Consider the following 15,910-nt stretch of genomic DNA (forward strand, 5'->3'; position numbering starts at 1 on the left):
AAGCCAATTAAGAAAGATTCTTCTGATTCCTCAATTTTCTGTAAAATACAGGGTGAAGATGCTGTGCAAGTTATGCCATTAACTCCATCATACTGATCACTTACTGGAGTTATGATAGCAAAGCAATTCCCCTCTTCCTATAATCTGTTTGCCCACCTTTATTTGATGAAAAGTAGTTTCTGTTTCCCCTCACTTGTAACCTGCTTCTGCTGCTTGGGCAGAAGACCTTGTACCCAGGGCAAGGTCTGTGACCTGACCTGATGAATAAGCCTTTCATCTTGCCTTCATGTTAGGCAGGAACAGTTGTACTTTTGTTTGTGTTACTTACTATATGTGGATTTTGTTTTAAGGTTGGCTTTCTTTAAATAAGTATAAAAAGTATGTAGCAGATATTTTTAGAATTATCCTTAGCACATATAGCTTGGGAGTTCTGCACAGATAGTTGAAAATAACATGTTTTGGGAACAGTGTTGACATGTATAAGAATCTCAACTAAATATGTGAAAAGTCATAAGAATGAAGTAGGCTTTTCAGAGATACTGATAGATTCTAACACTTAAAAATATTTCTGAAAAAGTCATCTCTGTTCCTTGAATAGTAGGAATGACTTAGATCATAAGGTAATGGAAACTGTCAGGGCTGTTGCTGACCGTTTTTCAATGCTCTGTATACCATTCTTTGTATTTTGTACTGCAGAATTTCATCTATTTTTGAAAAAGTTTGTCATTTACTTTAAAGTTGTGTTGTTCTAGCCCTCCTGTCTGCTGGTCATGTTCTTGCATTGCGTATTGCTTTGCTGACAGCACAAGCAATCCATATAGTAGATTTGACGAAAGAAGTGACCCATGAAGAAAATTTTTAATTTTAACTTGCTGGAATTTTCTGAATGGTTTTTATCACATGACCTTCTATACACACCTGCTATAGTCTACAGTAGCAATGGCAGGAGGCTGGAATGGTGTGGAGACAGCAGAAAAGCAACCGCTGGTGGAGAGCGTTTGCTTTTATTTCAGCAATGCAAACCTCTGCTTTTCCAAAGTGAATATATCTGGCCTACATCTAAGCAAGAACATAAAAAAAAAAAAAAAAAAGCAAAAAAAACCCACATATGTTAACAGAAAGGCAAAGGCATCACTTCTTGAGATGTTGAATGCTTAATATGTATCAGTTAAGGAAAAGCAATTTCAGGCATCTGAAGAGAAATGTTGGTAGGGTTTCTGGGTAAATGTCTGCATGTTCATTTGACCACATCATATCTACTTTCCTTCTCTCCTGAATGTGTCTCATGAAAAAAAACCTGTAGGTTATAACTAGGAAATAGTGAGGCCCATTTAGGGAGTTTTGAACTTGAGCAAGACCAACTGAGCATCATGAAGTATTTACATACTAGGAGATATCAGCTGAGGGGATGCTGTGCCATTCACATAAGGTAATAAACATTTGCAATCTGTTTTGTTTTGTGTCTCTTTGTGAAATTTCTTATGGATATAGTCTGACAATAGAGAATTCAGTATGCTTTTTTCCTTTGTTTTTACTCTTTTCATCCATCTTCTTTCTCTCTTTCTTTTAAGACCTACATTCTGCTTGTGGTACTTTAAATACAAAATTTATTTAACAGGAGCCCCAGAAATCAATATATAGTATTAGTGTATCTGTGGCTTTCTCAAGGCAAGGTGTTGTGTTCTGTAATTGCTAGAAACAGTGAGAAAAAAAAAATAAATAAAAAAAAATCATTGGGTATCAGATAGTAAGACTTACTTTTAAGTACTGTCACAAGTGTTTCCAGAAACATTAAGATTTTGCTGAAAAGCAGTAGACTTTCCAGTTATGATATGTCAGCATATCATTGAATTTTACAAGGCCAGGTATAAATAGTTTTCCATTTAGTATATACGTAAAACACGTCTCTTGTGTGGATCAGCTTTCTCTTTAAACATTGGTATACTGCCAAAATACCAACAGAGCCCAAGGGCATGATCTGGAGTTTACTGAAGTTATTCTCCCAAAACTTCAGGCTGAATTCTTGAAGGAAAATGGGGAGCAGGAGATCCCTGAAATATTGATGACAAGAGGACCACTAGAGGATGGGAAAGCAAAATGCCACAAGCATGTAACAGACCATTTTACCAATGGGGGCAAAGTAGTCTCCAGGATGTGCTAAGTGTATATGAATAGATTGTCTTGAATTAATAAATCTAGATTTATATAAACGGGTCCTATCTCATCTTTTGTAAAAGGACTTTTCAGCAGAAGTAGACTTGACCTTTCTACTATTCTAATGGGAAGAAGCAGTAGAAAGCAAGTTTTTAGTGAATAGCAGGTCCTAAATTACTCTTATTCTACTTTTATAATTTTCTTATTTAGCATTTGAGAAGCAAGATTTAATCACATTTCAGGATGGGTAATTTAAATTATCCTCATCATTTTTTGTCATGACAGAAAGTGGCTGTTATAATCTAATCTTGTAGGGATATTGAAGAATGATGTTCTCCTTAGTAGTAGTGTGCAATTATAGAATCACAGATTCATTTAGGTTGGAAAAGACCTTCAAGATCATCAAGTCCAGCCATCAACCTGAGCTACCAATTCCCATCACTAAACCATTTTCATTATTAAATGCTTTTTCTTCTTGAGAAGAATATGTAAATGCTCATGTAATATCATTCATCTGTTAATAAACTGGGCCACCGTGGCAGTCATTTCACAGGAAATCTCTGCTACTAATGGTCCCACAGGAATCTCTACTAACATATTCATACATGATTGGGCAAAGAGGAGGAACACTGAGATAACAGTATTTGAAGCAATTACATAATTTTGGAAAATCAAATAAAATGCTGCACATGAAGGTTTTCTAAAGGGTTTCAAAATGCTGAATGACTGGATAGTAAAATGGTGGGTGGAATTGAATATCAGTACATACGAAGTAATTCATACTAGAAAAAGTAACTTAATTACAGCAATGGATTCTGTTAGTACTGAGCTGAAGAAATTGTGCCGTCATTGTAAATATATCTCATGTAAAACATTCCAGTTCCAGAATTCATGTAAAACATTCCAGTTCCAGAATTCCATTCCAGGACCAGAAGTCCCAAGGGATGTTAGCAACTATGGGAAAAGGAGGTAAAAGCAGAACAGAAGAAAAAGCTTTATGCTATTGTACAGTCATTGTCCACATCTTGAATGCTGTATGCGTCTTTAGTTTCTGTTCCACATGATGAACTAAAATAAGAAAAATACAGTGTACTGCAACAAGATATTGGATTGGCTTTCCTACATGGAAAAGCTTGGCAAGATGAATAAATAAAAAATCTGGGAATATATTCTGATGTGTTATGATTACACAGCCATGAAAAGCATCAAGAAGTTAATAGGTAGCATGAAATTGAAACACATGAGGACTTAATGTGATAAGGCACTTTCTGTAGCCCTCAGGCAGTCTATGAGATGTTAGTCAATGGAATCTGTAACTGTATTAAACTAGCAATTACTCTAGAGTGGCTATTACTATAGAGTTATACTCTATTACTATAGAGTTAGCCACTGCTGAATGCATAGTACTGGGCTAGCTGGGCTTCTGGTATTACATGGCCAGGACATTTTTACATTCTTAACAGTATTTCATGGAAGAGAGGTTTGTCATTAGCATTAAACCTGATGATCTAGATTCAGCCTTATCTCAGAAAGTCAACTACAGAAAGTAAACTACAATCTGCTAGAAGCTTGCAGCATACAATCCTCTCTAAACATCAATTGCTGATCATTGTCAAAGGCAGAATGTAAGACTTAGAACTCAGGTGTAAAAACCAGAATGGCTGCTTATGTTTTGTGCACCATTTCCTTTCTAATTTTGCAGCTTCATTTCCTAATCATTTTACCATCAGTTTGTACCCACTATTCAAAGAAAACGGAATACTGTCAGTGAAAGGAAGAATATATACATCTATCTTGTATATAATCATTCTAAACTATGTAATCAGATTCTGTGAAAATCAGAGTGTTATCACAGAGGTGGCAGTGGAATTCACAAGAAAATATTTCAGTAAATACTCAAAAACAAGCAAACAACAAAACAAAAAAAGCAACATTCTTAGTTAACAGTTAAAAACAGTCAAGTAGTTTGGATAAACCATTAATTAATTCTACTTCATACTTACAAACATTGAGAATTTTTTTTTGACTTAATATCAAGAGTTTTCTTGATGGAAATTTTGGTCTGTAGCTCTTTTAAAATAAAATAATTTTTAGCATTCAGTATTAAGAAAAAATAGCAACAGTAACTCAACATGGCTCACATGATAATGCTTCTAAATTTATCCTTAGATATGAAATGTTATCAGATTTCACGTATAAATACCTTTATTCACTTTTCACTTCATTTGTTTCTTTCTTAGAACACTGTTTCTAAGGAATGATGCTGTTGTACTGCTCATTTGTTAATGCTTTTGTGGAAAACATTTAAATATGCTTATAAATTAGAATTCTGTGGAAAAAAATCTTCAGTCTTCCTGTTATTGGATTACAGTTTGAAGAGGTTATTTCATGTGATAGAGACTTGTTTAGTATTTTTCCAAATGAATCTGCCTTAAAAAAAATAGTAAAATCATTAATATTTTCGTTCAGAAAGCAAGTAAGTATATTAAGAATATGCTTAGGACTTTTTTCCAAACAGGATTCCTTACTAAATCAATGCTACGGTACTTATCTCCAGAACTTTTCAAGGGAAACCAAACAAATAGTCATTTCTTCAGGTAGATACTGCTTTTCTGATGAACAGATCACAGGTTCACAGCCTTCATTACGTATATAATAGTAAAGAATTCATATAAGTGTTCGTGTTTTTTTGCTTTTTTTTTTTTTTTGGGTGGGGGGAATGAAGAAAAAGAAAAGAAAAAAAAAAGAAGAAAACAGGTTCATGTATGTAACACTTAAGGAGGAGGGAAATTATTACAGAATCAGAAGGATGAGACACCTGGTTTTCACTAGCACAACTGGTGAGCATTCCAGTAGCTCTGAAGTATGGTAAGGTGAACTGCTAAGTTTGTTCCTCTCACTAGATAATAGATATTATGAATAGAACAGTTCAACATTATTAAAAATAAGTGTTACTGACTTCAGTGGAAATCTGATCAGATTGTATTTCTCACTTTGATGTGATTAAAAAAACAAGCTGCGTAGGAAAAGCTTGACTACCTCTTGTCCAATGAGGGCAAAAAAAAAAAGTTACCAAATTGCAGTTTTGCTTAAATTAAAATGATTAAGGATAAATTCCTGACAAGAAATTATTTACTTCTTGAGTGTAAAGGTCTATGAAATTTGATGTAGACAATAATGAGAAGTGCATGTGCAGAGAGCCTTTGTCCTTCTATATGTAGTGCTATAATGTAGAAATAGAATTCTTTGCATATTTGTGTAAATACAAGTTTGCAGAAGTTGATTTCTGAGCCATCTGTGGCATTTTGATTTCCAGTTCTTTATTTCACCTACAGAAAATATTGTGTATGTATTAGCTTTAGCTATATGACAGTTTCAAAATGGTATGTTATTTTATCATTGCTTCACTTATCTGTAGTAATCATTACATGAGTTCAACTTTGATGAAGTCTAGTAAGCACTTAGATACAATATTATTCTTCATTAATGTTATAAGAACGGTAATTCATTTTTCAATGTACTTTACTGAAGAGCTAAAAACATCTACCCAGAGCAGTTTCTTTTATTAAAAACACTTATACCATATCTAGTACATTTTGCATTTGTGTCTATTAAAATGCATGAAGCATCTATCATAACATTTTAAGCACTCAGTAGCTTATTACTGGAACCACATAACTGCTTCCTTATTATGTCTTCGTGACAATGACTTTAACAAATTATATTCAGGTAGTTGTTAAAATTTCCATCCAAGCACAATTCTCTTTTGAATGACATGTCAAGAGGTTAACTTATGCTCCCTTACAGCTGATTTCTAGGCCTCAATCTTTCAGACAAGTCACTTCAAAGGAGTTATGACTCTGTTGAGTTGAGACATCAAGATAAAGTTGGCTTTCTGAAATGCAGTCCCCTTTGGGAAGCGTGCAAAAATTTTGCCACAGTTATTTGTCTAGGCAGTACTGAAGCAACAAGACACAGGATGAAGACCAAGACATGGAATGAGAAAAAAGCTATTAAAGGAAAAAAAAGGAGCTCTGGTTAATGTAGCTTATACTAATTCTTTGGTATTACTGCTCATTCATTTTACATTCTGTGGGATTTTCCTCAGAGGAGTGAAGTGTATGTATGTAGAGATAAAATTTAATTAGTTAGAAGTTCCTCTCTGTCTCTGCACCTTAAGACTTTTCTTAATAACAGTAAAATTTGTGTGGAAAAGAAAGACCAAATAGGTAAGTCAACAGTTCCATTTTTCACGCATATACCATGAACTGTTTATGGATGTCCTGTGGAAATCAGATCAGCAATGGAGAATAACAAGCACAGGCAGTATGCTTACAACAACTAAGGAGTTCAAGTTTTACCAAAATGTAAGAACTGTAGTTGAAAGTATATGTGAAGATTACCTATTGAATTTTTGTCATTTTGTCATACTATGATTGTCCATGCATTTTTTACTACGTAAATTTACAGCAACTTTGAAAGGAATTTCCTAGAAGGGAACAATGCAGATGTGTATACCACAAGCTATCAGAGGAAGAACTTTCCTTGCGTCTCCAGTTAACATTTTATAGATGACAGAAGATACTGAGGAAATCTGTTGACAAGCTAATCAGCTATGAATAAGAATAACACTAGCTAGAAAAGACTAGTGTGGATTCTTGATTTCATAAAATGACATAAATCAAGATACAAAGCGCACTTTAAGAAACAGTAAGTAGGAACATTTGTCAAGAAACTAACTTTTTTTTCTTTCGATAACAAAACTGTCATTTACTGACACTGAGCACAATTCTTAAGAGGAAACAAATGGCAAAAAACATTTGAAATATTCTCTCAATATTGAAATCAATTTCATCTACTTAATTTTAAAAGTCATTGTGTTCATGAGCTTTAGTTTCATACTACAAAGTTTCATACCACAAGAGATGGAAAAAACAACAGCCTGGAGGTAAAAGATGCAAAAAAAAAATAAAAATAAAAATGCTTGACAGCATATACCCTTATTCTCAAAATTTGCAAGTGAACAGTGAAAAAAGAAAACCAAACCTCACTACTGCAGGTGTCACAGTTACATGCAGCTTCAGTTGGTCACCTTAAATATATATGTGGGAAAATGATAGAAGCAGCTGAACTATAGCGTGAAAAGCTAGAAACACACGTTGGTCTTCTGGGTAACAAAGCTAGAAAAGTTGCTGTAAATTTACCTTTAATAAAATGCCATATTAAATATATGCAAGTTATGTCAAGCAGTCTCAGACATAAGCAATGTGTGAGACAGTCCAATACTTCTGTTCCCAACAAAAACTTAATTGGAATAAGTATCTAGTGTGTTTTAAAATTGTATTTTAGGTTTAAGAATACTGAAAAAGTATGTCCAAAAAATCCAGTTTGTATAGGGAATAGTATTCTTGCTGGTTTCCTACAGGTAAGGAACATCAGACCTGGCTTCTCTCAATTGAAATAAATGTTTAAAGGACATTTACAATATCATCTACAATTATATTTTGAAATATATGTGTTCTTTTTTCTTTGTAAGAAAGATTCAAAGAACTATTGTTTACCCTTTTAATAATGGTGGAGTATTTATATCTTAACACACATACACATACAATTTATATGTTCCTGCTACTGCCAGTATACTGAGTGCTCTTCCCTGTGTCCCATATCATCGATAACATTAAGAATCTTAATCCTGGACACACTCTGGTGCAGCCAGAATGGCGGTTCCTCAAAAGCTGAAAAGGTCTAAAGGCAAACAATCATGAACTCACTGCACTCATAACTGTAGTGAGGACACTACAAGAATCATACTCAGAGCTAAAAATGACATGACATAGTAATGAAGAAATGCACAAATCAGCAGAAGTGTTTTTGCAAATATTTTATAATATAGTTTAAGAATGTACAGGATAAGAAGCCTAAACCTTTTATGTCTTCTGTTGTATAAGATGGAAAAATCAGAGAACAATTCCATACCCATCAAAGTCAATAGAGGCTGCTCTTTACAGAATAGAGATCTCTCTGTAGTCGTACATTTGTAATTCCTGAAAATAATCTGAAATATCTATTTCGGTGTTCCTTGCTTTAATCCTGTCTATGTCAAAGATTAAGCATCCAAGAATAAGCAGTCTTCAGAAACTGTGTTTTTAATCCATGATGATTATAAAAATCTTTTAAAACATTTAAGACATAAGCAACAACTGTAAATCTTTAAACATATTCTCTTTATACTTAAATAGGCAAAACGTTATAAGTATTTAGTATTTAAGTATTTAGTATTTTCATTACAAAGAAAGAATATGTATATCTGAATGTGAGATTTAGTTGTTACATAGCTTATAACAGCTGTGCCTTGGGATGAAGACACCTGTAAATTAAGAGGAACTTATTCTTAAAATAAAGTCACAGTCCAATTTTTTTTTCCTTTGTGTGCCAACTGGTTACCAATCTGCTTATTCTTAACACAATGTTCAATATATAATGGTAAAATGAGATTTTTTTTTTTTCTGTTATGTTCATTTTTGCCTAAACATAAAGGTAATGCTTTTATAAAAAAGGTAAATCATTGAGAAACATACATAAATTGTACTTATCCTTAAAATGTACTTTAGAGTTTTGACAGTCATGGCTTGATATAAATGGGCACAGTCAATATCAAAGTCAGAAAGCCTTTGTGATCAAAGATTTTCCCACTTCTTCCCATTTGTCAGTTACAATCTAACCAAAGTATACCATATATATACTCCAAGTCTCCCAGAGAAAAAAAAAAAAAAAAAAAAAGAAGAAAAAAGAAAAAAAAGGTACTAATATTTTCTTCAAAAAACACTGCAAGTTAGGTTATGTTTCCTTCACTGTGTTTAAATAGAAAGAAAGAGGGCAGACTTAGGTGGAAACAGTAGTAAAGGACTACTACTCATATCAGGTTCCTCCACCATGAGGGTATGCTTAGAAATCTATTGCTAATGTTGTTCATTAGCCTTCAAGCCTTCAAAAAGCAGAAAATGAACTTATCTTGGGATCTTTTTCCCCCTTAAAAACCCATATCTCACAAATCAGAGTAATAAATGAAACTCTGTTAGTCACACAAAAATAATGAATATTGGACATTCAAGTCATTTCAGAACAATAATAATAATAAAATAAATCGTATTCCATTGTTGGTTAAAATTGATGTTTCTTGTTAGTTTTGATACTATTTTACACAGCAGTTGCCAAGTCAGAACTTGTGATTTTTAATCATATTCATATTCTAAGAGGGAACACAATAAACACAGATAACTTCAGATGAACTTCAGATGAATTAGACAGAATTTTCTACCAGTTTTACAATGTTTTTTGCTACATAGAAATTGAAAGGATTTTTTAAATTGAAACCAAACTCCAGTATAAGAAAGTTTTCTATAATTAAAAGTCTGTATCTGCATAGGGAAATTTTTGTATTGTAGCAACATGCTTCCTTGTGCAACATGCTAGCTTACACAAAAAGGTTATCAAGACACTTCGATTTATTTGATTTATTCTGTGCCTCTGTATGTCTAGGTAAATTGTTGCAGTGATTCTGTCCATGTTTTTCAGATTCCTCCTCTCCTTAGTGGCCAGACTTTCTGTCTGGTTTCTCTTACTGTCAGGTTTCAGTGTTAATAACTCCAGGCTCAGCTCATGTGGTGTTCTGGGAACTGGGGAGCTGGATGAGAAAATGGGGTAGCAGGCTTGTGAAATGAAATGGCTGCTTTCCTAATGCACTGAAGTAGCTTAAGTAAAATGAAGCTGAAGATTTTGATTTCAAGGTGTTTAAGTGTTAAGTGCACCTTATTCTGTCCAAACAAAAAGCTTAAACATATTCCGATAAATATTTTAGTGCAATGTCAAAACCAATGCAAAAATAAACTAGGGTTTACTAAAAGCCACACAAGTAGTGTGTGGAAGTGAATCTGCTGATTCACAAGTCTGAGTTCTAATGTTTGGGTGCCCTTAAAAAAAATAACATAATTTGAGGCAGGTTATGACCTTATGGTTTGTTTGTAATGCTGACCTTATGTTTTTTGTTGTTGTTGTTGTTGTTTTGTTTGTTTGTTTTTTTTACCTACAATAAATACAACACATATAATCTTGAATTGAAGCCTACTTTAAATTTGCAGTTATTTAGCATAGAATCGTTGTGTGTTGCACTTGCCTTATGTACAAAAGTCCATTGTCATGCTCAAGATAATTTCTGAAAATTTGCCTGAAAGTGTTCAGCAGTAGAATGAAAAAAGCAAGAACCAAGGTCATTGACTTTGGTGTTCAGGTGGATTCATAAAACCTACAGTAGCTGTAGCGTGTTTTATCTGATAGTTACGATCCTTAGAGAATAGTACAAAGAGAAGGTGTAGTCTTATTAAAAATCCATAGATTTAGCTGGCTTCTGTTTTTAGCTGTTAAAGATAGTTCTACTTCATTATTTCCAAGAAGGAAAATCACCTGTTCTTAGGGCTGTTTGTGTTTCACTTACTTAGACATGGCTTACAAAATTAAAATTAAAATGCAGCTGATTTATTAAAATAAATATTTTAAATAATGGAATGAGTAGAGAAATGTCTCTGAGCTAGGTTAGGCATTTCATAATGTAAAAACAAATCAGGTTTCTCCTCTCATGTACTCAGAGTTCATGTAGCTGTGACTGCAATTTCAAAACAATTTTTTCAAAAAATATGGCTATAACTATACCTAGTTATTATAACTATACCTAGTTATTAACAAGTGAGGCACACTTCAGAATTTCGGTGTCTTCTGTGTATACTTTTATGTATCAGGGAAGTCTAGCTGCCGAGACTTACAACTCAGAAGTTTACTGCTTTCTGGAGTTTTTGTTGTTGTTTGTTTGTTTGTTTGTTTTCTCCATGTAGGTGAAATTGAAGTTCTGTTTGTAAAGTTCTAGTTCTGTTTGTAAAATTCTAGTTCTGTTTGTAGTGAATGGGTTTTCACAAGACAGTGGTTTACCAGCAGCACCTTTCTCAGCAGGCACCAAGAAATCTTACGTTTAATAAAATAGGTCTGCATGTGTTCTGTCTTCCTTACTTGATCCACTGACTGTGTAAACACTTGTATCAACAACAGTTAATATCTCACAGCTCTGAAGACATTAATGAATGGGTATGCCCCCTATCACAGCCCAAGTTAAAAGCTTGCCTTAGGCAGAAGATAGACAAGGCTGGGAGAGAGGAGATATGTAGCAGTTCAGATTGTCGTCAGGGAAAGGAAGTTCATAGAAAATACAGAAAAGTGACAGGCAAATGCCCTCGGACATGATTATGGTATTTCATTCCTTGATTTGTTGTTTTTCATATGTTTCTGTGCATTATTTTATGCTGGCTTTCCTTACTACACAACATTAAATGTAGTCAGCTTGTAGTTTGGTCATTTAAAGAAATCCAACAGAACTTTCAAAAGTACTTTGTTTATCTTTCTGCATGTCTAGATGAGTGCATGTACAGAAACAGATTTAATATTATATTTCAGTTTCTCAGGATAATAAGGAACAATGGCTAATGAACAATATTAGCAACTCTAATCTGCTGTTTTGATTTATAGAATGTCAGGTTTAATTTTCAAAACTAACAATAACACCGTAAATTGACAATACATTACCTAAATTGCCAAAGGCAATTCTGCCTATAATAAATCTATTGTGGGATGGAACATTGTGAGCAAGCAAAGCAGATATGTTTTGCTTGATGTTATTCAGTGAATGTACCGTTCTTGTGCAGGTATCTGTTTGACTCTGTTAGGAAGAAGATACACTTGACAGAATTCTATTGGCCTGAGATAAGACTTTCTTAAGTTAATTTGTCAATTAGTTTTAAATGATAAAGTGATACACATCACTGATTTTTAAAAGGCAACTAAATTTTTCTGTTAGTAAGAAACGTGCATAATCAAGCAATTTCTGAATTATAAATCCAGATGCAGTCATTTAAAACACAGTTGATTCACTGTAATAATTGACTTTTCAAATTAAGGTTTGCAAATGGCTGGGTCAGAAGATCGGAATCGTTTCTGCAGCCAACCACTATAGAAATGATAATGAAGATTAAGAGACTTACCCCTATTTGTCTGTTTCTGCAACTGGTTCTGGAGGAACCCTTTCTGAATACTCTCCATGCTGCAGACTTAGCCACTTACTCTCTCAAATTTCAAAGGGAAAATGCGACTTGAAATTGATTGTGGTATTATGAATAGTTGTCCATTAGCAAACTAGGCTGAAACCCTTGACTGTAATGACCAATGAAGTGTTACTATCAGTTTTCCTGTAACTGACTTGGGTTCAGTAGGTTAGTATAGCATTTCCTGACTCAACCCATCTCCTTTCCAAGTCTCTTTTTACTTCGTCTTGCTTTTGATACTTCACTTTTTATACGTACTTTTGATCACAGAATTTAATGCTTCAATCAACTCTAGGTGGCATTTTGTTACATGCCTCCCTAGTGGGGTATGGCATTGTAGGAGCCAATAATACCGTCTTGGTTCAAACATAGTTTTGGATGTGTTTTTGTACAATGCCAAAAGCTGGTATCTCAATTCAAAGTGACAAGTTTGGTTTAGGATATTCCATTCAAACAGTTGATTAAATGTTCTCCCAACTTGAGTATAATGGAATAAAAGTCTATAAAAGAAAAATTAAGTGTATGTGCCACTATTAATTAACAGGCCCATTTGAATTCAGCTATTTTCAGTTCTTGGACTAGGCTGAACAGGCCTAGTGAGTCACACAAGTGAGTACATTGAACAGGAATCTCCATAGGATATTTAGAATATTTAGCCCATTGGAAAACGATGTTTATCTTTCAAAGGTTTATAGTTCTTCCCATTAACTGCTAAAAGAAGCAAAATCAGTTAGATTCTAGCTGAGGTACTTATAGTCCTCTTCATTGAGTGCTTCAGTAAGGATATAATTTAGGATGTTCGAGGCTTTTCATTTAAATGTCCTGGTTCGTAATGAATTCCATCATCAAAATTTGTACCTCTCTTGGCCACACAGTCTGTATTTTCCCATGGGGGGGAAGGCTGTACAAGCAATTATGTGGATGTGCTGGTTTTACTGCCAGGATGGACTATGAGCAAATGTGGGAGACATAGAAGTGCCTATATTTGTTTATTTGGTACTATCCAGTCACTCTAGGGATGCATAAAATCTTGTAGTTATTTAAGCCTTTAACATAGAAAGAGATGAACACATATATTGATAATAAAATTTTATTTAAGCAAGAGGAGATAGTGGATTTTTGTAGGTTACAACCTCTCTCTGAAAGAAAAAGTTTAAGACTTTAAGGTATTGGTATCTGAAGCAGTAACTCAGAAAAGTGAGTGAGTGCTAGGTACATGAAGCAAATGGACTGTGTCCTATCTAGAAAGAAAGAAATGAGCTCCAGGGGAAGGACAGCGTGGGAAATACATTCAGATTGGAGAGACTTAAAGTCAGAAGGGTAGTATCAATCCACAGAAAACACAGGAAAAAATCAATTGGGATTTTTTTTTTTTTAATAAGGACTCTTTTTTTTTTTTTTTCAATGGGAGACATTTAATGTTTTGTGGGAGACATTTAATGTTTTGTGGTTTTGTTTGTTTGTTTTTTTACCCCCCCCCACATGTACACATGCACACACACACACACACGCGCAACATGGTATTACACCAATTCTTATTTAAATATACTAACACTTTCTGTTGGTGTGATCTTACTGAAGTAAATGGAATCAGATGAGTGTCTTATTATAAGACTGAAGAGTCAATCCTTTAGTGGATTTAGATTTATAGTAAATTCACTATAAACTAGAGCACTATAAAGCAGGACAAAATAAGAGTCTGAACTATTATGATCTGAATAATAGTTCAGAGTAATATTGTGATCTAAATTAAAATTCAGGCCAATATACTTGAAAGTCACTGAGGAAAAATACTAATTAAAGCTGTTTGAGGTAGCCAATGTCATCTGATAAGATATATAAAGAATTTCCTACTGCAGTCCTTTCACCCTTGTCTGGTATCAAAAATACGTGTTTTTGTGACTGGGTGTGCTTAAGCATTTAGAAAAGTTTGTCTTAAATACACTACTCATGAGCACATTTACTACTTTGATAAGCAAAAACATATTCTTGGCCAGGAAGCAGCCCAAGCCCTACATTCTCTACAGGAGAACACCTGTTCTTCCCTATTCAACTCTTCAACCTCAATGAGAAACAATGCTAATTTGCAGAGATGTGGCAGTTATATACAATATCTAGACAGTAGAACTTACTATTTTGTGGTTCCATATATTCTTTCTGACAAAGAGGAAGTCTCTCTTCTCTCTTAGAGGCAGCTTCAGGAAAGGAACCCTCTTTTCCATACAAAGTATCAGAGTTCTAGAATGCTTTCAGTGCATTGCTTCTATCATGTATTATACCCAGTTTCATCCCTGTCATCCTATTTCCCTTTCATTCCAGATCTGGATTGCATGCACTGCAAATGAAGGCAACTCACACAGGCAGTTCTCACATTTTTAACTCAGATTTTTAATTCAGAGAGTAACTACAAAAGGAAATAGACAGATAACTGGGAAAACATACATTTAATATTACAGCAGAAGGTGTTTACAAGTCCCTAACCATTAAAAGGTAATAGGTGTATTTTCCTGTATAAATGTGAGCAACTCCATTGGATTTGATATTCGTATATACTGAGGCTCCTTTACATGAATAAGACACTATAGGGGGTTGTTAATGTGAGAGCAAATTAAAATTGCATATGCTTTTAGGTCCAGTTAGAGAACCATGTGAAATAAGGATTATTAAACAGTCCAACTCCTAAAAAGTAGAAAAAAAAATGAGTTGGAACAAAAAATGAACAAGAATTAACATATTTAAAATAACAGTAAATGATCTATGTCTTCACAGGCCTATTCTCTCTAACCAAGATTTTTACTGATGACATTAATTATTTTCTGTAAGTCCCTCTTGTCTTCCACATGTAGTTAGAAACCCCTTCCTTTGGTACTTTTGAAAACACCAATAAAATGTAGGATAATAGAATTTTCTTAAAGAGAGTTATTCACTGCATCTATATCATTGTATCAATAAAGAACATTATTTGCTTAAGTTTTGTTCAAAACTGCCCTTTTTCTTGTCAGAATAAGTTAATATAGAAGGAAGAGAATAATTCAAGTAGTTGACACAAGTGAGTACACATGATTCTCTTTCTGCTGTGTTTGCATACTTCCCCTAGTCTTGTGTAAATACAGAGGATTAATCAGAGAGATAAGGCAACATGGTTATCAGTAGAACCTTGCTGTCTTTGCTGTAGCTATTGTTTTTATTCCAGAAGATACCTTGACAGGCTCAAAGATTGTATACAAAGGCAGAGCAATCAATGTCAAATGAAAAAAAAATGCTGACAGGGAGAAAAGAAAAAAAATAAATAAAAGAAACAAAAACTGTCAAAATTGCTGAACAACCACATCAGGCTGTTTCCAATATGCAGTCCTGAATTCAGACAGGCTTTGATTTTACAGAATGTTCTGTAGTATACCCACCTATTAATAAACCTCTCTATCACAGTTAGTCTGTACCAGGTCGTGAAAGATTAAAGGAATCCAAAAAGAAATGTGCGAGAGTCTCAGAACCAGTGGCATATTGGATATAGTCACCTGGAAAATTACAGTAGAGGTAATGGGTGCAATGCTGAAGTTCTCATGTCAAGTGTTACTAGACTGTATGTCTTTCTTTTTGTAACCATAAGCCTC

The 15,910-nt window shown here is 34.0% G+C and overlaps 1 protein-coding gene across 30 annotated transcripts in view; it reads left to right on the forward strand.

The window, feature by feature from the left end:
• NRXN1 (neurexin 1) overlaps positions 1-15,910 on the forward strand; it is a 709,571-nt gene that overhangs the window by 310,776 nt on the left and 382,885 nt on the right. The gene's annotated exons all lie outside the window — the stretch shown is intronic.

This window comes from Anas platyrhynchos, chromosome 3, assembly GCF_047663525.1.
Source record: "Anas platyrhynchos isolate ZD024472 breed Pekin duck chromosome 3, IASCAAS_PekinDuck_T2T, whole genome shotgun sequence".
Taxonomy (NCBI): Eukaryota; Metazoa; Chordata; class Aves; order Anseriformes; family Anatidae; genus Anas; species Anas platyrhynchos.